The sequence below is a fragment of the Nomascus leucogenys genome, chromosome 6 (genome assembly GCF_006542625.1).
Source record: "Nomascus leucogenys isolate Asia chromosome 6, Asia_NLE_v1, whole genome shotgun sequence".
NCBI lineage: Eukaryota > Metazoa > Chordata > Mammalia > Primates > Hylobatidae > Nomascus > Nomascus leucogenys.
Window position 1 is genome coordinate 100,678,660 of NC_044386.1, and position 25,198 is coordinate 100,703,857.

The window sequence follows — 25,198 nt, forward strand, 5'->3', positions numbered from 1 at the left end:
GTTCTGTGGGCTGGAAGGGCCAACAAGGTGAGCAGGCTTCTGCTTAGTTAGCTGTTGGCAGCATGCTTCCTCCTCTATTGCCTCATTCTCTCAGTAACACTGTGCAGTAGAAGTTTCTAATTTCATCTGGCAGACAATTAATTTCATCTAATTTTCATCGTAGCAGACTAAGGCTGTGAATGACCAAGATCACACAGGAAGCTCTTGGTTGAGCTTGAAGTGGTGCTTGAACTTCCTAGTTCTAACCAGGGCGGGGCTCTCTCAGCTGCGTCTTCCTCCCCCTCTCTTCTGGCTTGCAGTGAGCCTGGACTATGGAGTGTTGGGCAGGGTGGAGACTCTTCTTTTTCTGCAGGATGCCCTGAAGGGCAGAGGGGTGATAAAGTTTCCACCTGGAAGCACAAACCACCCGTATTAGGAAAAATCAGGGCCAAGTCTCAACTACACTTGGAATAAATTTACCTTCTGAGAGTGAGAAAGAACAGATCTTTGGAAAATAGAGGGAGAGGCGGGAACTGGATTCAGGTGCTGATGACAAGAGAGAGCTTAGACTTAGTGGAGGAGGGAGGCTGTGGGGCCCTCCCAGGCTTCAGGATCCAAGAAGGGCAAGGCCAGCCTCCATAGCCCTGGGGTGCTGAATTGCTCCTCAGCCCCTCTGCCAGAGCAAGATGGAAGTGGGGCCTGAGTCTGTCCTGGCCCCACTGCACCCAGGCCATTGTGAGAGAGATTGTGGGTGTGAGCTGAGCAGGCGACACTGACAGAGGCGCTCACTCCCTGCAATTTAGAAATTCCTTCACTGCACTCCAGACTCAGCCCTACAATGTCCCCTGTGCCTGCTGACAAAGGCAGCTTTATCCCCAGAGTGCTCCCTCCTCCCATGCTTCCCTTGCGACCATGGGCCTGGGTTCTCCAGCAGCAGCAGCTAAATCTTTGCAGCTTTGCATGGAATTTCAAGGGCTTCCTACAGTTGCACCTACACCCTCATTAAAGCCCCCAGGAAGCCCTGAAACATTTGGTGCTGAGCACTGGGAAACAATTCCATTCTTTAGAAGAGAGGTCCATACAGAAACCTCAGGCTAGCATGTACACACGGCTCACAGAGACTGAGCTTAGGAGAGATGTGTGGGATGCTCTTTGTGGGGCAGATGGGTTAAATGCCACCCTACGATTCTCCAAGGGGCTACGTGGGGGAAAGGCACTCCGGTCTCATGACAGTAATGCCAACAGGACACACACAAAAGTGCCCCACTCTTTTATGCTGCAATTTTCAACATGCTCTGTATACGTCAGGTCATGGACTCTCACACTTGAGCACGCACCAAAATCACCCGGAGGCTTTGTGAAAACAGAGTGCCAGAGGGGCTGCTTCAGGAGGTCTAGGCCAGGGCCTGTGAACTTGCATTTCTAGCAGATGCTGCTGATGCAGCTGGCTTGAGGACCGCTGAGTTACATACGCCTCTGAGAGCCAGTCTGTTGTTTTGGGAAAGGACGGCACAGACAGGAAATGAGATGCTATGGGAAAAGCCTGGGCTTTGGAGACAGGTGGATTTTGGCTTGCTAACTTGCTAACTGTGTGACCTTGGGGAAATTGCATGGCACGTAGTAGGTATAGGCTTTAATGAACGTTTGTGCAGTGGCTTTCTTTGTCTGCCAAGTAGGTGATATATTTACCAGATTGATGGCAGGATTGTATGTGATGACTTTTTTTTCCTCTTTTTATTAAATTTTTATATAATTTGAGATGAGTTCTCACTATGGTTTGCCCAGGGTGGTCTTGAACCCCTCCAGCTCAAGTGATCCTTCTGCCTCAGCCTCCTCAGTAGCTGGGATTATAGGCTGTGCCACAGCTCCCAGCATGTAATGAGGTTTATGGAAAGCTCCTAGCAGTGTGCCAGGCACATTGCAGACACCGAGTCATGTTTGCTACCTTTCTGCTCTCCTAGTCATTTCTGTGTTGTCCAAAGAAGGCAGGGGCAGCTGGGCTGGACCAAGGAACCTCACTGTGGTTCTGTAGCTCTGCACTGGGTTTGCCTCCTGGGTGTTGCCGGCCAGCCCAGCAGATGGTGGACCTTGTTCTGAGGCTGAGCTTCTCAGCACTGGCAGCCCCCTTTTTTGGATCAAGCCTTTTCACGTGGAGCAGTCAGATGGCTCAGATCGGGAGTCTTCGAGCAAATCCATGCCAGGTGGGACACATTTGTCCTGAGTCACCTGTCCAGAGCAGGTGGTGAATATTGTGTCCTACTCACAGCATCTCAACTATCGGAACCTGGGATCTGACTCAAAGGCCGGCCTCCGTCTGAGAACTTAGCGTCCATTTCTCAATCCCTGCCGGCTCTGACCGAGGCCTGGGCCACAGGCTGTCCGGGAATAAGTGGTGCTGCAATCCCTGCTGGGCAGCTGGAGAGAGGAGCAAGGGAGGTGGCAGCCCCGGGGGACTGTGCATAGGGAGGTAGGTGGGCACCAGGTGAGTGAATGTGTGTCAGGCAGCTGCTCTGTCCAGGTGGCCGTTACCGGAGGGAGGAGGCTGGCCTCTCTGACCTGAATGGGGAGGGTCTTGGTTGCTAGGACGTAACTTCATATTTGGAAGTGGTGCTGGGGTCAGGGGCAGGAGCGGAAGCCAGGATTGTGTTGGTAGGAATCTGTGTCACCATGTCACACAGGTACAGGAGGAAGCAGCTTCAGAAGGCCAGGGCGGGCAGAGGGATATCGCTTGACCTGGCTCTGCAGCACGGGGAGAATTCGGTCCTGAGATTTCGGACTTTTCAGCCTAGTCTCATCCTTGGTAATGGGGTGTGGAAGGAGGTGGAGGAAAGGAAGGCAGCGGGAGAGAGAAAGGCCACGGGCACCTGATGGTGGCTTCTCTGCTGCCTGGCCAGACTCCTTTTCTCCAAAGTGGGCACAGCGGGTGGGCATCTCTGCAGATCTGCAGATTGACCATGGGAAAAGTGTTCACTCTGCTTGCTTTTTGATAATGGTCCCGTGACTAATTCCTGCATTGGTAGGTCCCAGGATTGGTGTTTTTTTGTTTTTTGTTTGTTTTTTTCTTTTTTGGTCCATAGCAAGTTTGCTTTCTGTAGCTGGAGAATGAGGTAACAGCACAAGAATAGAGGTTCCCTGGGGAATACAGGGAAGCATCTGCTCCTACTACCCTTATCAGGTGAAATCCTCCCACTTCAGGCTGAGCCACACAAAGACGACCCCTTTGTCCCAGGAGGCCAGTTCAAGCTCCCACCGGGTTCCTGGAAGCAGCCTGGGAGCTGCCGTCTCTGTGGCTCCCCTTCCTATTTCTCCAGTTTCCCCTGGAAGGAGAAGACTGTTCAGCCTGTTTCCTCCTCTCTGTTCTCCTTCTTTACCCTGAAGTTAAGTGATGGTCAACATTTATGAGCACAGTAGAAGGCACCTCCCCTGCTACAGATATGATGTGGGCATGAGCTGTCAGGTGGGTCAGACCCTTGAGGCCTCTACTGTTCATTTATTCAATCCCCAGTGAGTCTTTTTAATAAAACTTAGTACCCCAACCATCTCCTGGCCACTCTTCATGCCCCAGGCACCACGCTAAAATATTCACATACCTCATTTCATTTAAACCTCACAACAACCTGGAGCTTAGGGAGTGTATCCCCAAACTGAGAGGTGAGGAGGCTTGCACAGGACCACTCCGCTAGACATTCCCAGGACCCGAACTGAGCCTGTCTGACTCCAAAATCCATGCTTTTACTGGCTTTGTGGCATGTCTCAATAAATACTTAAGTTTCCTAAACACAAAGATGGTCATATATCCATAGGGTTAAAAAAAATCTCCGTTGGATGCAATTAACTATAGAATTATTATTTTCTAATTCTTTGTATTCATGGAAACCTTTTTAGAATTAAAATCTATCATGAAAACTCATGTATAATCAGTTAAGGCAGAAATTATTTTGGCAGAGGCAGACCAGGACCTTGAGACCTGCCCTTTTGTCAACCCCTCCCCCTTTCTGGATCCCAGCAGTGGCCCAGGCGTATAGGAGTGAGAGGGAGGGAGGTACACTTTGAATTGAAATCTACTGGCCGGGCACAGTGGCTCACGCCTGTAATCCCAGCACTTTGGGAGGCCAAGGTGTGTGGATCACCTGAGGAAGGGGGTTCGAGACCAGCCTGGCTAACATGGTGAAACCCCATCTCTACTAAAAATACCAAAAATTAGCCAGGCATGATGGCAATTGCCTGTAATCCCAGCTGCTCTGGAGGCTGAGGCAGGAGAATCGCTTGAACCCAGGAGGCGGAGGTTGTGGTAAGCTGAGATCATGCCACAACACTCTAGCCTGGGCAACAGAGCCCGACTTCATCTCAAAAAAAAAAAAAAAAGAGAGAGAAATCTATTCACCAGTAGGAGAAGGTCCTCATTCCTTAATTGGCCTGAATTGGCTATTCATTTCTCTCCTCTCTGCTCACACTCCAGGCTCCACTGCTCTGAAGAGATTTGCTTTGACCCGAGTACAGAAGGATCTCTTCACCTCAAAATGCTCATTCAGCTTTCAAGCCCTAGCTCATGGGTTTCAAATTTTTATGGATTTTGCAATATTTGCATTATATACTTAGCCTCGGTTCAGCATCTCTAATCTGAAAATCCAACATCCAAAATCTCCAGTGAGCATCTCCTTTGAGTGTCATGTGGGTGCTTAAAAATTTTCAAATTTGGGGGCATTTTGGACGTCAGATTTTTGAATCAGGGAGCTCAACTTGTAATACCTTAAATTTGTATTGTGCAGGCTAGGCACAGTGGCTCATGCCTGTAATCCCAGCAGTTTGAGAGGCCGAGGCGGGCAGATCACTTGAGATCAGGAGTTCCTGACCAGCCTGGCCAACATGGTGAAACCCTGTTTCTACTAAAAATACAAAAATTAGCCGGGCGTGGCAGCACATGCCTGTAATCCCAGCTACTCAAGAGGCTGAGGCAGGAGAATTGCTTGAACCCGGGAGGCGGAGACTGCAGTGAGCTGAGATCATGCCACTGCACTCCAGCCTGGGTGACAGAGGGAGACTCCATCTCAAAAAAAAAAAAAAATATATATATATATATATATATATATTTGTATTTGTATTGTGCATTTGAGTTGGTAATACATTTTCATATATAGGTTATGTTTTGCTATTAAAAAGCAATTCATTGTGAATAGCAATATGCTCATAAACATGGGGAGAAAATAGGCGTGGGGGCAAAATAAACAGTTTCAAGAACTTGGAGTTTTGGTTAGCTAGGAAGGCAGCTTGAAATCAGGAATTTACTTCAAGTTCTTCTTTCGAATTCCTGTTGAAATAAGGACGAATCTATGTCAGTCTTGTTAACTAGACAGGGTTGCTCAGTGTATGCCAGAAACACTGAGAAGTCTCAGTGGATGTCTCAGGTGGATGTGAAGGACGCTGGGTGGAAGAGCGGAGCCCATCAGGAGGGAGGCGCTGTTCTTGCCACAGCTGGAGATGCTGGAGGAGAGGTCTGCTTTGAATGGGAGCAACTGGTAATGCTGGACGGTGACCTTATGCTGGGATCTAGCATGGAGATCTCCATCGGTCTTGCCCCTGGCTTAGTCTTGGCATGTGCAGCTGGGATGGAAATGCTCCTCCAATGGACAGTTACAGCAGCTAGGACATGGCTACCTCGCTCAGCCAATAGGAGGCGGTCACCTACAAACATCCCTTCCAAAGGTCCAAGGCTCCCCTGAGAACTTGGATGCTGGGGAATGATGCACCTTCCCTGCTGCTCACTGCACCTCTCACCTGGCAAAGAAAAACCACAGGAAATCTAAGCCCTTTCTGCAGTCTGGCATGAGCATATGAAAGATTCCAACGAGGAATTTCAGAGCCCATCCCAGCTCCGAATCTGAGTAAGCACAGACCTCTTGAGTAGGGCTGAGCAAATGCGGCAAAATCAACGCACATATGAAAAGATTCAGTGGCCTGAAGAAGGGAGCTAAATGAGGAATCAAAGCAAATACCCCATATGGAATTGCTATAAAAAATCAGAGAAAACCTGAAAGTAGTGGTTTTCAAGCATGACCCACTAGTGGACTGAAAATCAAGTTAGTGGGTTGGAACCAACTTCCTTTTTCTAAAACAAAAAAAGAATAGCATACATCAGATTGCATCAGGTTCTTAGCAAAATCATATTTTATATTATCTTTTTCATACCAAAGATATTTTATATTATTTTTATTATACCGTAGTAAAGGTATTGTTTCATGAAAGATTTTGGTTATATTTATTTATTTATTTATGTATACATATAAATCTTATGTGTATGTGATCCATGTACTATGATGTAAAATGTAAATTATTATTGTAAGTCAAGATTTTTTAATTTTTAAAATTCTTTAAAAATTATTTTTATTTATTTATCTATGTATTTATTTTTTGAAACAGGGTCTCACTCTGTTGCCCAGGCTGGAGTGCAGTGGTGAAATCCTGGCTCACTGTAGCCTTGACTCTGTGAGCTCAGGTGATTCTCCCCCTTCAGCCTCCCAAGTAGCTGGGACTACAGGCACATGCCACCACACCTGGATAATTTTTTGTATTTTGATTAGAGATGGGGTTTTGCCATGTTGGCCAGGCTGGTCTCAAACTCTTGAGCTCGAGTGATCTGCTCGCCTCAACCTCCCAAAATGCTGGAATTAAAGTTGTGAGCCACCATGCCGAGCCTAGGTCAAGATTTTAAAAGTTTCATAAATAGTCCTGTAGAACACTGGGTGGAGTTTAGGATGGTGAAAATGTGTCAGAAGAGTATTGTAACTAAAATATTCCTGATCTTGTCTTTCAAAAAGATGGCCTTCTTCCCATTATCCAAGGCAAGGATTTCAGCCCTGAGTCAGCCATAAGCTGATCTCTCTTTTTTTCTGTACTTACCTCCTCATAAATGGATTAAGAGAGCCTCAAGCAATGGTGAGGGTTGGAGAAGGTGGGCAGGTGGCCCAGTCCTATGCACTTTCTCTCTCTTCCTTCCTTCTCCTCATCCTCCGAGGATGGTTGTAGCCAACTCCAGCCAAACTGCAGATGCCAGAGAATCCTGCGGCAGTTGCTGAGAACACAGGATACCTGTCACATTTACTGAAGCAATGGCTGGACAATGCATCCCCTGCATTGAGCTAGTTGTCAGAAGCAGAAAATAAAAAGTGTGTGTGTGTCTCTGTGTGTGTGTGTGTGTATGTGTGGTGAAAAAGAGAAATATATCTAAAAATAATCTTAAAAGAGATGATATATAATTTCTTACCAAAACCCAAGCCAAAGCAATCATACATACACCCACACTCATGCACGCATTCCCCCCAACCCACACACACACACAGAAGTAAATGACAGCAGTTGGACCATCAAAATCTGAAAAATTCTTTCAGGCCAAAGACTCCATAATGCTCTATAGCTGTTATTTTGCATTTCTTTGAATTTCCTGTCAGTTCTATTGAGAGATCATGAGATGTCAATTTAATGCCCCTGCCCTTAGTTCTCCAGGAAGGAGATCTTAGTTGTCCATCCATGAACAACTTTTTGAGCTGCTTTCCTACTTCTATTTCTTCCAGTAGGCAGATCATATTTTGGGTTTCTTTGTTTTCAGTTTGTGGTTTTTGTTTTTGTTTTTCCCTCTTTTTCTTTTTAGGTTGTAGTTAAGTGGTGTATGCAAATTTATTAGCAATTTATTATATTGCCACTTTGTATTTTAATCTTTAATATTAAATCTTGCTTTTGGTAAAAATGCTGTAATTAGTAAAATGTAATCAGTTTTGACCCATTCTCTGCTCTTCAATAACAGCTTGTTGAGTATTCTTTCTGATTTATTCTAGCATCAAACACACACACATGCACACACTGTGCTGCAGCATGTTTTGTTTTCCAATTCTATGTAGCACAAAACGATTTAACCTCATTCTTCTCCAGGTCTCAACAGTATTCCATATATCTTGATGATCAATTACAACATAAGGCAAGTAAGCATAGGCAATTCATCAGATTTGAACCAGAGATGGGGTTACTAAGTGAACTATTAGTTCCCCAGAAGAATTAGCCCAAGCAAAGGTGTTGTACAGTATGTAAAATGCCTTTTCCTACTTTATACATTTTATCTGGCCAGAGAACACCTTTAAACATTAAATGCAATCATCCTTAGTCATTCAACAAATATTTACTGAGCAATTGATAGAGGCCATTCGCCAAGCTAGTCCTCATGGATCAACTTGAAATATGACAGACATAGACTCTGCCCTCAGGGAACTTAGAATTCAGTAGACATGACCAGTGGTGACACAAGCCACTGCAGTAGCATCAGATGAGTGCTTTGGTAGCAGAAGAACCTGTTCTCAGAGCACGGACAGCTTTGGGGGTCTGTCTTGGTATGTGATTTCATTTTAAAGAAGTGTTATCCAAAAACAGGGTTTGAAGAGTGATGAAAATTCAGCATCGTCAAGGACTATAGAAAATTTGGAAGGCATTGGAAGCAGCCTGCGCCAAGTCCTGGAACCTAGAGAGTGCATGGGACATTCAGGGGACTGAAAAGGTTTAGTGCTGTAGTAGAACGGAGTTCAAGATAGGGCAGAGCAAGAGCCTGGAGAGGTTGGGGGAGCAGACCATGATGATAAAAAAAATTGACAGGCCACAAAACAAGACAAACTTTAAGTTATGTCTCAGTGATGGTTGTTAATACAATTTTGAAATAAAGCAAATGATAAAAATAATCTTAGACCGGGCGTGGTGGCTCACACTTGTAATCCCAGCACTTTGGGAGGCCAAGGTGTGTGGATCATTTGAGGTCAGGAGTTCGAGACCAGCCTGGCCAACCTGGTGAAATCCCATCTGTACTAAAAATACAAAAATTAGCCGGGCATAGTGGCACATGCCTGTAATCCCAGCTACTCAGGAGGCTAAGGCAGGAGAATGGCTTGAATCTGGGAGGCAGAGGTTGCAGTGAGCCAAGATCACGCCATTGCACTCCAGCCTAGATGACAGAGCAAGACTCCATCTCAAAAAAAAAAAAAACTTGAGAGATGATATATAATGATATATGATGTCCCCTAAATAGTCAATCACTCTGAGAGCACCTAACACCTCACCTCTTGCATAGGGAAGAGGCATTAGTGCCATTCTTGCAATCAATGAAGAGGAAAAATACAGGCTTAAATGTTACTTTGAAAAATTGTTTACATAGCCACCAGTAATATCAAATACAATGAATGAAACCTATGATTCATTAAGAAGGAAAAGAAAGTGTGAATAAGTTGACTGGAAAACAAGAAAAGGAATAATTAAGGAGCCATAATAAGAAAAACAAAATATGTGAGAAGAAAGATGAATCAATGAAGCTCTGTAGTAAGATTACACATTAAAATAAAAGAGAGTCTCAGATTCAGTTTAAAAAAGGGAAACAAAAAAAGCCTAAAGAAACAAACTTTCTCTCCCCAGTCCAATTATATCCCACTTTCAAGAAACACATTTAAAACTTAATCACATAAAGTTACAAATAAAGGGATAAGAAAATACTGTGCAAATGCAAATTAAAAGAAAGTGAGGTGTCAGTGTTAATTTTGTCAGACAAAATAAAAATTGAGGCAACTATTAAATAGATCAAGAATTACTTTTTACAAAATGATAAAAAGAGCACTCAATGAAGGCATGAAAATCAGAAAACTTTGGGTAAACATAAATGTAAAACAATGTTTTGTTTTACATTGAAATACATAAAACAAAAAATTAGAGATATACTCCAAATATGGTGTTAGATTTCAATGTACACCACTGTTAAGATTTTTTCAGATTAGACAAAATGTACATAAAGAACTTGAATTCTATGACTTATAAAATTGAATATGTGCTTACATATATATGCAGTCATGTGTTGAATGGCAATGGAGATAAGTTCTGAGAAATTTCATCATCGTACAAACGTTACATAGGGTACTTAAACAGACCTGGATGGTATAGCCTACTACACCCCAAGGCTATATGGTATAGCCTACTGCTTCTAGTCTACAAACCTGTACAGCATGTTATTGTAGGCAATTGTAACACAGTGCTAAGTATTTGTGTATCTAAACATTTATAAACAAAAGGTATGGTAAAAATATGGTATTTTAATCTTATGGGACCACTATCATATATGCAGTTCTTTGTTGACCATAATGACTGCATTTTAATATCACATTTGAATATATACATATTTGAAACTCAAAACACAGAATAATCATTCTTTTCAAATGTGCACAGAACATGTAAAACACTTAGTCACATCACATACTGGCTAACAAAGTAAACCTTAATGAATTCCAACAAATAAAAATATCTAAGACACATCCTGTAGCACGATGCAATTAAACTGGAATTTTCTATTACAAAATTATAAGAACAGCAAGACTAAATCTGGGAAATTTAACTACGTGAAATTAACAATAACAACAAAAATCTCCTGAAGAACTGACTTTAAATTGGGAATCAAAACTGCAATTACAGACCATTCCTAAAATAATATTTAGAATATTATATTTCAAAATTCCTGGGTTGTGGCCAAAAGGATGTTTAGAAGAGAATTTTGGGCTTTAAATAATGATGATGATGACATGGTGGCAATAAAAACCACCCAACAAACCATGCTAAGAAATTTACATCCAGGCCGGGTGTGGTGGCTCATGCCTGTAATCCCAACACTTTGACAGGCTGAGGCAGGCGGATCACGAGGTCAGGAGATCAAGACCATCCCGGCTAACACAGTGAAAGCCCGTCTCTACTAAAAAAAAATCACAAAAAATTAGCCGGATGTGGTGGCAGGCACCTGTGGTCCCAGCTACTGGGGAGGCTGAAGCAGGAGAATGGCGTGAACCTGGGAGGCGGAGCTTGCAGTGAGCCAAGATCGTGCCACTGCACTCCAGCCTGGGCAACAGAGCAAGACTCCATCTCAAAAAACAAAAAGAAATTTACGTCCAATATTTCAATTTATAATCACAATGTTGCTGTGAGATGGCTAATCATCCCCGTCTTACAGATTTTTAAAAAGTGAGTCACAAAAAGGCTAAGTAGATTTTTTTAAATTTCAACTTTATTTTAGATACGGGGGTACCTATGCAGGTTTGTTACATGGGTATATTACAACTACTAGTGAGCATAATACCCCATATGTAGTTTTTTTAACCCATGCCCCACCTCCCACCCACCCCCTCTAGCAGTCCACGGTGTCTGTTGTTTGCATGTTTATGTTAATATGTGGCCAATCTGTAGCTATTACTTACAAGTGAGAACATGAGGTATTTGATTTTCTGTTTCTATGTTAATTTGCTTAGAATTATGTGTGGTCTCTAGCGCCATCCATGTTGCTGCAAAGGATGTGATTTCATTCTATTTTATGGCTGCATAGTATTTCATGGTGATATGTACCACATTTTCTTTACTCCACCGTTAATAGGTATCTAGGTTGATTCCATGTCTTTGCTATTGTGAATAGTGCCACAATGAGCATACGAGTGCATGTGTTGTTTTTGTTTTTGTTTTTTTTTGGTATAGTGATCTGTTTTTCTTTGGGTATATATGCAGTAATGGGATTGATGGGTCAAATGATAGCTCTGCCTTAAGTTCTTTGAGAAATCTGTGAACTGCTTTCCATAGTGGCCAAACTAGTTTACATTCCCATCAACAGTGTATAAGCATTCCTTTCTTTCTGCAACCTCACCAGCATCTGTTGTCTTTTGACTTTTTAATAATTGTCATTCTGACTGGTGTGAGATGATATCTCATGATTTTTATTTGAATTTCTCTAGTGATTACTGATGATGAGCATTTTTTCATGTATTTCTTGGCTGCTAGTATGTCCTCTTTCAAAAAGTGTCTGTTCATGTCCTTTGTCCATTTTTAATGGAGTTATTTGGTTTTTGCTTGTTGATTTGTTTAAGTTCCTTATAGTTTCTGGATATTAGACCTTTGTCAGATGCACAGGTTGTGAATATTTTCTCTCATTCTGTAGGTTGTCTTTTTACTCTATTGATAGTTTCTTTCGCTCTGCAGAAGCTCATTAGCTTAATTAGGTGGCATGATCTCAGCTCACTGCAACCTCTGCCTCCCAGGTTCAAGTGATTCTTCTTCCTCAGCCTCCAGAGTAGCTGGGATTACAGGTGCCCACCACCATGCCCAGCTAATTTTTAAAATATTTTTAGTAGAGATGGGGTTTCACCATGTTGGCTGAGCTGGTTTCGAACTCCTGACCCCAAGTGATTTGCCCACCTTAGCCTCCCAAAGTGCTTGGATTACTGGCGTAAGCCATCGAACCCGGTCTGTATTTTGGTTTTAAAAATGTTTTCGCAACTCTTATCTCATTGTCTCCTTTTCCCCCAAACCCTGGGAGGAAGGTAGTATAATATGTTAATGATGCATATTATCAAATATATGTATAATAGCAGTATTGCTATTTCTGAAGGGCAATATGGCACAGGGGTTAGGGGTGTGGGCTCATTAATCTGACTGCCTGGGTTGTGGTCTTTCTCAGTTACTAGCTGTGTAATCCTAGACAATCCACTTTACCTCTCTGTGCCTCAGTTTTCTCACCTGTTAAATGGAGAAAGTTAAAAATAGTATATATCTCATATGGATATTATAAGGATAACATTATAGGCACTTACATGAGAAAATTCACCTAAAACAGAACACTGCACATAGTAATTGCTTGATAAATATTATGATGATGATTATTTCTATTTTAGCCTGGGGGCACTAATTCTGAGGAATTAAGCACTTAATGAATTCAATCACATTTATTGAGTCTCTTCAATGTGCTGGACAGTGTGCAAGAGTTAATCGTTGATGGTGCTCAGAGGATAATGATGGAGACAGGGACAAACCAGATCATTCTTATTTCTGATGTGGCCGAAGTACAGGCACAGACTTGTCAGGGAAATCATGGGTACACCGAGGAGGGCAGACAGTGTGGGGAGGGGCGTCCTGGGGCAGGTGGCTGTTGAAAGCAGGATATTCCAGGAAACCAGTCTGGATGGTGGTAAGAGGTGAGAATGGGCAGAGGGATATGGGCTCGCAGGGGCTTGCAGGAGCTCACAGGGGCTTGGAAGAATTTGCTGGGGGTGGCAGAAGAGGTGATGAGCACAGTGGAGTCAAGTTTGAGGCAGGGATGAACTGGGACAACAGAGAGGGGCATTGTCCAATTCAGAACCTGAGCTCTCTTGTTCTTTTTTTAAGGAGCACAGGTGATCCTTAAAGATCCGAGAGTGAATTCTAAGCAAGGGAGGGTTTCAGTTGTCTAAGCAAGTCCTGCAGTCAAAGGTGCCAGGTTGGCAAGGCCAAAGGCAACAGCAGGTCCTCATATCCTTTCTGGAGAAGCTCAGAGTACTCAATAGCCCACACCCACTCACTTCTCCCTTCTCACAGGGACACTCTAGTCCATGCCCTGTCTGCCTCTCTCCCTGCCTCCCCTCGCCAGAGTGGCCCTGCACCTAGGCATGACTCAGTTGGCCCAGATGAACTCTGCAGCCTCTAGCAATGCCATAGTTACACTGATTTCAAAACAACATCTGGAATTGTCACTTTTTGTTTTTGTTGCAATTGCTTTTGGGGACTTAGCCAAAAATCTGCCAAAGCAGATGTTGACAAGGGTACTTCTTAAGTTTTCCTCTAGGCTTTTTATAGTTTGAGGTCTTATATTTACGCCTTTAATCCATCTTGAGTTAGTTTTTGTATATGGTGAAAGGTAAGGTTCTGGTTTCATTCTTCAGCATATGGCTAGCCAGTTTATCCAGAAACATTTATTAAATAGGGAGTCCTTTCCCCATTGCTGGTTTTTGTTGGCGTTGTTGAAGATCAGATGGTTGTAGGGGTGCAGTTTTTTTTCTGAGTTTTGTATTTCGTTTCATTGGTCTGTGCGTCATTTTCTATGCCAGTGCCATGCTGTTTTGGTTACCGTAGCCTTATAGTATAGTGTGAAATTAGGTCATGTGATGCCTCTGGCTCTCTTCTTTTTGCTTAGAATTGCCTTGGCTATTTCTGTTCTTTTTCGATTCCATATGAATTTTCGAATAGTTTTTCTAATTCTGTGAAGAAGGACACTGGTAGTTTGATAGGAATAGCGTTGAATCTTTAAATTGCTTTGAGCAGTATGGCCACTTAAACAATATTGATTCTTCCAATCCGTGAGCATGGAATATTTTTCCACTTGTTTCATTTCTGATTTCTTTCAGCAGTATTTTGTAGTTCTCCTTGTAGAGATCTTTCACCTTCTTTGTTATTCATTTTCTTTGTGGCTATTATAAGTGGGATTGTGTTCTTGATTTGACACTCAGCCTGGACATTATTGGTGTATAGAAATGCTACTGATTTTTGTACATTGATTTTGTATCCTGAAACCTTGCTAAAGTTGTTTATCAGTTCTAGCAGCCTTTTGTTGGAGTCTAGGGTTTTCTAAGTATAGATTCATATTGACAACGAAGAGAGATAGTTTGGCTTCTTCTTTTCCTATTTGTATGCTTTTCATTTTTTTCTTTTGCCCGATTGCTCTGGCTAGGACTTCCAGAACTATGTCGAATAGGAGTAGTGAGAGTGGGCATCCTTGTTGTATTCCAATCCTCAAGGGGAATGGTTCCAGCTTTTTCCCATTCAGTATGATGTTGCCTGTGGGTTTTTCATAGATGGCTCTTATTATTTTGAGTTATCTTCCTTAGATGCCTAGTGTGTTGAGAGATTTTTTAGGTTTTTTGTTTGTTTGTTTGTTCTCATAGACAGAGTCTCACTCTGTCACCCAGGCTGGAGTGCATTGGTGCGATCATTGCTCACTGCAGCCTCGACATTCTGGGCCTGAGTGATCTTCCCACCTCAGCCTCCTGAGTAGCTGGGACTACAGGCACGTGCCATGCCTGGCTAGTTTTGTGTTTTGAATTCTTTTTTTTTTTTTTTTTTTTTTTTGAGACAGAGTTTCACTCTTGTCACCCAGGCTGGAGTGCAGTGGTGCAATCTCTGCTGACTGCAACCTCCACCTCCCGGGTTCAGGCTATTCTCCTACCTCAGCCTCCCAAGTAGCTGGGATTACAGGCATGCACCACCATGCCCAGCTAATTTTGCAGTTTTTAGTAGAGACAGGGTTTCGCCATGTTGGCCAGGCTGGTGTCAAAATCCTGACCTCAGGTGATCCACCCACCTCAGCCACCCAAAGCACTGGGATTACAAGCATGAGCCACCGCGCTCGGCCTAGTTTTTGTATTTTTAGTAAAAACAAGGTCTCACTATGTTGTCTTGGCTGGCCTTTAACTCCTGGGCTTAAGCAATCTGCCCCTCTTGGCCTCCCAAAGTGCTAGAATTACACGCATGAGCCACGGCACTTGGCTATGTTTAGGTGTTTATTATTATTATTATTATTAAGGAATGTTGAATTTTATCAGAAGTTTTTTTCTGTGTCCATTGAGATGATCATGTGGTTTTTGCTTTTAATTCTGTTTATATGGTAAATCACATTTATTGATTTATGTGTATTGAACCAATCTTGCATCCTAGGAATAAAGCTTACTTGATCGTGGTGAATTAACATTTTGATATGCTGGATTTGGTTTGTTGAGGATTTTTACACCTATGTTCATTAGGGATATTGGAGTGGAGTTTTCTTAGTTCATTGTGTCTCTGCCACATTTTGGTATTAGACTGATTCTGGCTTCATAGGATAAGTTACGGAGGAGTGCCTCCTCCTCAATTTTTTGGAATAGTTTCGGTAGGATTGATACCAGTTCTTTGTACATCTGGCAGAATTTGGCTGTGAATCCATCTTGTCTAGAGCTTTTTTTTTTGGTTGATAGGTTTCTTATTACTGATTCAATTTCAGTGCTTGATATCGGTCTATTCGGAGTTTCAATATCTTCCTGATTCAATCTTTGGAGATTGTGTGTTTCCAGGTATTTATCTATTTCCTCCAGATTTTCTAATATGTTTGCATAGATTTGTTCATAGTATTCTCTGAGGAATGTTTGTTTGTGGGATCAGTTATAATGCCATCTTTATTTATTTATAGATACATCTTATGTGTGCTTATGTGATCTATGTACTATGATGTAAAATGTAAATTCTTACTGTAAGTCAAGATTTTTTTTTAATTTTTAAAATTTTTTAAAAATTATTTTTATTTATTTATTTTTTGAAGCAGGGTCTCACTCTCTTGCCCAGGCTGGAGTGCAGTGGTGCAATCCTGGCTCACTGCAGACTTGACTCCCTGGGCTCAGGTGATTCTCCCACTTCAGCCTCCCAAGTAACTGGGATTACAGGCTCCCTCCACCGCACCCAGCTAAGTTTTGTATTTTTAGTAGAGACGGGGTTTCACTATATTGGCCAGGCTGGTCTTAAACTCCTGACCTCAAGTGATCTGCCTGCCTCAGCCTCCAAAAGTGCTGGGATTACAGGCATGAGCCACCATGCCCGGCCCTTCTCTTTTTAAATATAGCTAACTCTCTATCAATCTTATTTATTTCTTGAAAAAACAATTCTTGGGTTCACTGATCTTTTGTTTGGATTTTTGCACCTCAATTTCATTGAGTTCTTCTCTAATTCTATTTACATCTTTCCTTCTATTAGTGTTGGGGTTAGTTTGTTCTTTTTTTGTTCTAGTTCATTTAGGTGCAAAGTCAGATTGTTAATTTAACATCTTTCTAATTTCTCGATGAAGGTGTTTAGGGCTCTAAACTTTCCTCCTAACACTACTTTAGCTGCATCCCAGAGATTTTGGTAAGTTGTATCCCTATTTTCATTAATTTAAAAGATTTTTTTTAAATTTCTGCCTTAATTTCTGTGCTCATCGAGGAGTTATTTAGAAGCAAGTTGTTTAATTTCCATGCATTTACGTAGTTCTGAGGAACCTTCTTGATACTGATTTCTATTTTTATTGCACTGTGGTTTGATAATGTGCTTGGTATGAGTTCAATAACTTATTTGAAGTTATTGAGACTTGCTTTAGGACTTAACATATGGTCTATGTTAGAATATGTTTCACGTGCAGATGTGAAGAATATATATTCCATGGTTGTTGTGTGGAGTTCTATAGATGTCTAATAGGTCCAACTGGTCAAGTGCTGAGTTTAAGTCCAGAGTGTCTTCGTTGGTTTTCTGCCTTGATGATCTGTCTAACATTGTCAGTGGGGTGCTGATGTCTCTCACTATTATTGTATGGTTGTCTAAGTCTTTTTGCAGGCCAAGAAGGACTTGTTTTATGAATCTGGGTGCTCCAATGTTGGGTGCAGTATATATTTAGGATAGTTAAATTTTCTTGTTGGATTGTATCCTTTATTATTATATAATGCCCTTCATTGTCACTTTAACTTTTATTGGTTTAAAGTCTGTTTTAAAAATAGTGACTCCTGTTCTTTTTTGTTTTCCATTTGCATAGTATATCTTTCTCCATCCTTTTATCTTGACTCTATGGGAGCTACATGAAATAGGTCTCTTGAAGATAATAGATGGTTGGGTCTTGTCTTTTTATCCAGCTTGCCCCTCTGTGCCTTTTAAGTGGGAACATTTACAATGTTAGTATTGATATGCGTGATTTTGATCCTATCCTCATGTTGTTAGCTGATTGTTATATAGGTTTGATTGTGTAGTTGCTTTATAGTGCCTATGGGCTATGTGCTTAAGTGTGCTTTTTTTTTTTTTTGTGGCAGTAGGTATTGTTCTTTTGATTCCATGTTTAGCATTCCCTTAAGAATCTCTTGTAAGGCTGGTCTAGTTAAAACAAATTCCATCAGCATTTGCTTGCCTGAGAAGGATTTTAGCTCTCTTTCACTTATGAAACCTAGTTTGCTTCACTTGTAAAGCTTAGTTAGCTATATGCTTAAGTGTGTTTTCCGTGGTAGCAGGAGTCATCCTTTTAATTCCATGTTTAGCACTCCCATAAGGACTTCTTGTAAGGCTGGTCTAGTTTAAACAAATTCATTAAGCATTTGCTAGTCTGAGAATGATTTTATTTTTCCTTCACTTATGAAGTTTAGTTTGGCAGGATATGAAATTCTTGGTTGGAATTTCTTTGCTTTGAAAATGCTGAAAATAGGCCCCCAATCTCTTCTGACTTGTAAGGTTTCTGCTGAGAGGTCTGCTGCTGCCTAATAGGATTCTTTCAGTTTATGATTTACTCTACTCTCTAATTGCCTTTAAGATTTTTTTTTGTTTGCATTGACCTTGATGAATCTGATGACTATGTGTCTTGGTGATGGTTGTCTTCTGTAGTATCTAGCCAGGGTTCTCTATATTTCTCATATTTGCATATCAACCTCTCTAGCAAAATTAGGGAAATTTTTGTGGACTATATCCTCAAATATATTTTCCAAGGTGTTTATTCTCTCCCCTTTTCTCTCAGGAATGCCAGTGATTTGTAGATTTGATCTTTTTACATACTCTCATATTTTTTAGAGATTTTGTTCATTTTTCTTAATTCTTTTTTCCTTCCCTTTGTCTGATTGAGTTGATTCAAGGAATCAGTCTTAGAGCTCTGAGATTCTTTCCTCAGCTTGATCTATTCTGCTGTTGATATTTCTGATTGTAGTATGACATTTTTGTAGTGAGTCTTTCAGCTCTAGAAGTTCAGTTTGGTTCTTTCTTAAAGTGGCTATTTTGTCTTTCAGCTCTTGTAACATTTTACTGGATTCCCTGGATTGATTGGGCTTCAACTTTCTCAGGAATCTCAATGAGCTTCCTTGCTATCCAGATTCTGAATTCTATGTTATTTTAGTCATTTCAGACTGAGCAAAAAACCATTGCTAGGGAACTAGTGGACTCATTTGGAGGTAAGGGGACACTGGCTTTTTAAATTGCCAGAGTTGTAACTGGTTCTTTCCCGTCTGCAAGGGTTAGTGTTCCTTTAACTGTGGTATAAGTTGATTATACTCAGTTGGCTTTGTTTCTGGATGTTTTCAGAGGATCAGAGCTCTGCACAGGATCTGTGTGTGTGGGTGAATTCCTGTGTTTGGTTTCACAGATGCATATATTAGTAGGATAATTTTTGGTGTTGCAGCTTAGGCTGTGATCCAGTAGATGGTGTGGAAGAGTGATGGCCAATAGCTAAGCTAATAACCAGTCACACTACTCTTTTGTATTTCCTCATGTTGGCAGGTGTGCTCTGCAGTCAGGGGTAGAGACAAATGGCCCCTTCACCAGGTCTGCTCATGAGCCTTGGGGAGACCCTTTTGATCACCAGTTATGTGCCCGTGTTTCTTTTGTTAGGTGTTCTGGGATGCAGGGCCCCCTCTGGGAAAGGCTGTAACTGGAAGATGTTCTTCACCCTTTCTGGATTGACCCTGTGGAGGGAGGCATATCTTGTTCCCACCCTGGCCCAGGAACCCATTTGTCTCACCCCTTGCCACACTCTGAGGGTAGGGGATCCTCCCTCACTCGGGTGCCAACCACAGATCCTGGCTTTGTATTCCTGAGCTGCTGTACTGTAGCCCTGGGGCGCCAGGACATCCCATGGCTCTGTCTGAATCCATGGTTGCATTCTGGCTGCCTGGGGATTCTATGTGCTCCAGATCACCAGGAAAGTACTCAGGTGGAGCAATGCACTCAGGCTGGGCCAAGGAGGCTGTGCTGTGCACCTGCTCCTGCAGGGTGGCTAGGCATGGGCCCTGGGAAGGGCTAGCACGTAGGAAGGCTTGCAGAACAGATGTGCGTCATTCCCAGGGAAGCCAGCCCTGCTCTCTCCTGGCTGGAAGGTCAACTGGGGCCAGCGCCTCCCAGAGGGGAATAGAGAGTCCTGGGGGATGACCATCTATGGCTGCTCTCTGCTGGAGCTGTCCAGTGCACACAAACTCCTCAGCTCCATGCTGTCTGAAGTCCTGTCTTTGCCTGTTCCCTGGGGAGATCCCCCTCCAGCTCCCATGTCCTTGTGTGATGCAGGGTCCCCTGTAGCTAGAATCACAGAGGCTGGTGGCAAGAGTGAGGCATCCTTCAGTTCCCTCACTCACCCCTTTCCCAGGAGCTGTTTGGGCCAGGAACTAGCCCTAATAGCATTTGGGTACCCCTGCAGGGTTCCCAGCTTCCTCCCTCTTCAGCCTCAGCTTCAGCATCACCTCTACCCACCCTTGGCTTTTTCTTTTTGAAGAGCTGCCCAAATTATGGTGGCTTACTTGATAGTTTGGTCTCTCTCAGTGGGAGCAACACTTCCTGGCTGCATGTAGTCGACCATCTTGTTTCCGCCTCCTGCTGTCTTTGAAGAATGCTCAGCCTCCATCCGGCTGGGCCACCTCTGTCTGTCTTAGCAGCAGCAGCAGCAGCAGGAGGAGGAGGAGGAGGAGGAAGACAGCAATGATGAGGCTGCCTACCGAGCATTCATGAGGACCTCCTATGAGAAGAACCCAAAGCTGCTCACATCCCTGGCTGCTGAATAGGTCTACTGTGCCTGGCACCCCAAGCAGCCCTCCTTATAGCCTTGCAGCCGAGCCTCTTCCAGCCTCCCTCCTCTCCACTGCATACTAACTAGATTTCTTCAAGGTCAGGAATAAAAAATTGTTGGAGTGGGATTGACACCTAGGTCTACTTAGGCTGTAAAGCTACAGCATGTAACCATGACATGATATGCTATCATTTCTAAAATAGAATAAATTTAAGGAAACTAAATATTCAATTCTTGAAGATAGAAAAAAAACAAAAGCAAGAAGGAAAAAAGTAGCTAAAGCAGAAACAAATATGTTGGAAATCAAACCCCAAAAAGCAGATGTTTTCACTGCTTCTAAGAATGAGTCCTTGGAAAGGACTGATAGAACAGATAGTCCTCAGTGAAGATAAAGCAAGGCAAACAGAAGGGGAGGCCAACAGAAATGCAGAGCACTGGTTAGGAGAGCATATGCACAGATTTTAGAAAATATTTAAAATTATGAGTCTGTGATGGACAACTCTATACTAACAAACCTGAAAATCTGGATGAAAGAGTACTTTTATGACAATGTAAGTGATCAAAATTAACAGAGGAAATTTTTTTAAAAATTAAAATAGACCAACCAAGGAAGTAATGGAAAAAGTTTCAAAGAACTACCTAAAGGGGATGCCAGGACCAAAAAATTTTATGGAAAAAATATTTCAAGCTTTTAGGACTAGGTGTACTTTAAACTATTAAACTATTTCAGAAAGTAAAAGAAATGTCCAGCTTTTCATTGCTCTTTTTATAAAACCTAAGGCAACCCAAATGAGATGGCAGACCATTCCTATTTGTGAATATAGATATAAAAGTCCTAAATAAAATGTTAGCAAACTCAATCCAGTTATCTATTAAAAGAGATGCACACTGTGATCTAATGGGACTTAAAACAATAACAAAATATAGGTAGCTCAATTGTAAGAAAGGCATTAGTATATTTCTTCATTTTGACAAATCAAGAGGAAAGACACCTGATAGTGCCAAAGAGCTAAAAAAGCATTTAATGAACAACCACCCATTCTTGATGAAAATGCTTCCAAAATTATCATTAGTAACATGTATTTCCTTAATATGATTAAAAAAATTACGTCTCAATATATCTACACACCAGAAAACACTGCAGGAATTTCCATTAATGTCTGGAAAAAGAAATGAAAATTGTGTATTGTCATCATGATTTACTAAGGTTCTAGGAACTTTAGTCAGTAAAATTAGAAAGCAAAATGAAATAAGTGACCCAAATATTTGTAAATGAAGCAAGTTTGTTAATGTTGAGGTTACATGATTGAAAATTCAAAATAACCTACTGAATAGTTATTAGAATTAATATGAGATCTGCAAGTTTGCAAGTTATGAAGTAAATATGCAAAAGTCACTTACATACATACAAAGACTAACCAATTAGAAAATATATTTTACAAATAATTCAATTCAAACTAGAAAAAAATGTTCCGGAAAAATGTAATTAAAAATATTTAGAGCCCAAATAAAGAAGAGTATAAAATGTGATTGAAAGTCTGAAAAGAAAATTTGAATGAATATAAAAACAAAACAACAATTTTCTAAAAAGTCCCTGGATGGGAAGACTTTCTCCCCTAATTCATCTATAAATGCAAAGCAATTCCAATCAAAATTTCCACCAGGCATTTTAGAACCTGATAAAAATTATTTCATAACTACTAGCTGACAAAAATTAAGCACAAATTTCTATTTTGTTCCTGCAAATAGAAAATCTTTATTTTCTCATCATAATTGTGACATAATTGTTGTAAAAAGAAATCAAGTGTAGAAAATTACACAGAAAGGAAAGACTCCTTGTAAATATCATCCCCCAGCACCTTGCTGTACCTTAGTTATTAATAGTTTGATTTTATTGATGTAAGTAAGTTTTTTGTAAATAAAACTCAACTCCAGCTATTTTATGGTTTTTCAGTTTTACAATATATTGCAGACATATTTCCATATCTATATATGTATCTATTTTATTCTTGTGATTGGGTGCATGATATTCCATCATACAAATGTATCATAATATATTTAACAAAATCTCCCATTCATATACATTTAGGTTTTTTCTCCTCTTTTACTGTTTTTTGAGTAACAATTTTTTTTTAATCCATACTACATGCAAGGCAATAAGCTAAGTATCTCTCAGAATTATTTTCTTTAGCCTTCACTGTTGTTAGCATTGTCATCTCTAAGCCATAAAGGTGTTAAATACTTTGCTTAAGTTGTCCAGATACTAAGCAACAGATCTGGCGTACAGAGGAAGGTCAATTTCAGAGCCTAAGTCTTTAAGCAGTATATTTATAATCCTGCTTGTCCATCTTCCCGATTATTAACAATTACTAATTGACGACACTGTGTGGACATCCCTGTGTGTAACTTTGTGCAGTTGACCTCTCATTTCATTCTGCAATGACGCTGACTGAGTGCGTCCTAAGTGTGAAGTCCTGCTCTGGGTGCTGGGATTCCATGAGGAATGAGCTTTAGCCAGTCTTTCAAGAACAATGATGAGTGGATATGCCCTTATTTATCTGGGTGGAAATGCCTTTATTTATCTAGCTCCTTCTTGTGATTGACTATATAGCAGGGCTTTACCATATTGGAGGTAATATATACTGAGTGGGAAATCCCTTTCCTGACTTATCCTGTGCCCTAGGGGCCTGGATCTTGTTGAGGCCCTCCTGATGTCCCACTCATGCCTGTGCACTGATGGTTAGGTTCTCCTTCCAGGATGCTGAAAGTGCAGTGGTCCCTGTGAGGGGCTTCTCCAGGATCTTAAGGACTTTTCTGAGGAGCAGCATTGAGAATCTTCCCTGATGGCTCTTGACTTGTGTTCTGCTCTGAGGTCAGCCCACTGTGGCTCCTTGTCACTCTGATGTTGGTTGGTTACCTGGAGCCCATCATTCTGTGGTCCTAGCTGAGATGGTTTCCTTGAGAACACTTCACATGATGTTGGTGCAGGAAAAGTCTGTTGGAAAGGGCCTCTGAAACACTCCTCTACCATTCATTCACTGAACATGCAAATGCCCCTTCTTTGTGTCAACCCCCATCAAAGCTTTGGGGACAAAAAATGAATAAGACGATATCTATCTCTCCTCTCCAGGAGGTAACAGTATAGAGGAAGAAAGATGACAGATACGAAACTAACTTCAACACAACTTGCTTAAATTACCAGTTGGGAAACTGAGGTCCAGAGACATTGTCTTCCTAGTCCTCTGTACAGTGTATAGAGACATACACAGAACTACTCCCAGCTGCAGATCCAATGGAATCCTATTAAAGATACTTCTTTTTTTTCGAGACAGGGTCTCACTGTTGCCCAGGCTGGAGTGCAGTGCTGTGATTTCGGCTCCCTGAAGCCTCCACCTCCCAGGCTCAAGCAATCTCTCCATCTCAGCCTCCTGAGTAGCTGGGACCACAGGCACATGCCATCACGCTGGCTAGTTTTTTTTGTTTGTTTTTTTTTTGTTTGTTTTTGTATTTTTGGTAAAGACAGGGTTTCACCAGGTTGCCCAGGCTGCCCTTGAACTCCTGAGCTCAAGCAAATCACCTGCCTCGGCATCCCAAAGTGTCGGGATTACAGGCGTGAGCCACTGTACCCCACCTAAAATATTCTTTTAGAAAGAGAAAGAACCATACATTTATTCATATCTTATCATTGAGTTATTCTTTAATTGACAAAGACAAAAATTACCCCCTGGGCTAGAGTGACCAAACTTTAAAAATTGCCTTTGATGTAGGACACTGTTGGAGAATTCAGCAATCGGAAACACGTTTTACCAGCTAGTTCTTCTCTCTCCATATGGTTATTTACCCTCCCAGAGATCTCCAGTGAGTTAAATGTATTTTATCCAGATGGAAATACTGTGGCCTTTCCTCTAATAGGTTAGCTTTGCCTAGCACAAAAATAGGCACATGACAGTTTCTCAACAAGTGCTTGTGGAAAGAAAAAAAAAATGAAAAGGAAGGAAGGAAGGAGGAGGAACGGAGGGACAGACTAACGGATCCTGCTTCACAGTACATATTCTGCAAGTTTTCTGAACTTCTTTAAAGGGGAGGAACTATCCATTTCTTTTCAATTCAGCTCTATCCTTTTGGCTCTGCATTTTCTAAATAAATGACAGCTCTGCCACGGTAAAAACATATACTGATAACCATGATGATGAGTCAGTCCTGTCCCACTTTTTTTTGGCACAGTGTCCTTACCCAAGATGTGATGGGGAGACCCCTTCCAGATCTAGTATTCTGTGGAAGATATTAAAGAGCAAATACACTAGCCCAGTTGGGGAGGCGTGGGGAAGCCTCCAGGGAGTTGGAGAGCAGTTTTCTAGGGAGTTGCAGTTCTTCTCAGTTTTTCTGCTGGGAAGTAAAAGCAACTGATCTCATTAGCTTAGCCATGTTAGAAACCTTCATTGTGCACCCCCCCGCCGGAATCCTCTGGAGGAGACCCACAAGGCTGTCTTGTGGAGGGTCCACCAGAGGCAGAGAAAATCTGTCAAGAGTTTGACAAGTTGTCATAGAGCCTGGGGAAAAATAAGGGAAAGCTCATTAGTTCCAACCTTTCGAAGGCAGCTGGACTAGAGGAATGGCATGGGCTTGCCCCCCAGCTCTGCTGACATTTGGTTCCATTAGGGAGCAATAGCTGGTTCCAATGTCCTGAGCTCAATTACTGAAGCTAAGCTGAACCATGTGACCACAGCACTGTGTTTTCAATTATTCTCTCTCCCTTCCTCTCTCTCGATGCCAGGCCTGGAGGGAAGGCAATCTCCCACAGAAGTCCAATTCTGGCTTCTCTACTACAGCTCTTTTGCAATTGTT

At 41.9% G+C, this 25,198-nt stretch overlaps 1 protein-coding gene across 4 annotated transcripts in view; it reads left to right on the forward strand.

Moving 5' to 3' along the window:
- The first annotated feature begins 2,171 nt into the window (after nt 1-2,171).
- IL16 (interleukin 16) overlaps nt 2,172-25,198 on the forward strand; it is a 108,356-nt gene continuing 85,329 nt past the window's right edge. For 2 of the 4 annotated variants that reach the window (XM_030814904.1, XM_030814906.1), the window contains exon 1: nt 2,172-2,461. The gene's annotated coding sequence lies outside the window, so the exon portion shown is untranslated. The remainder of the gene's footprint in view (nt 2,462-25,198) is intronic. The other 2 variants (XM_030814905.1, XM_012507537.2) reach the window with 1 other exon arrangement.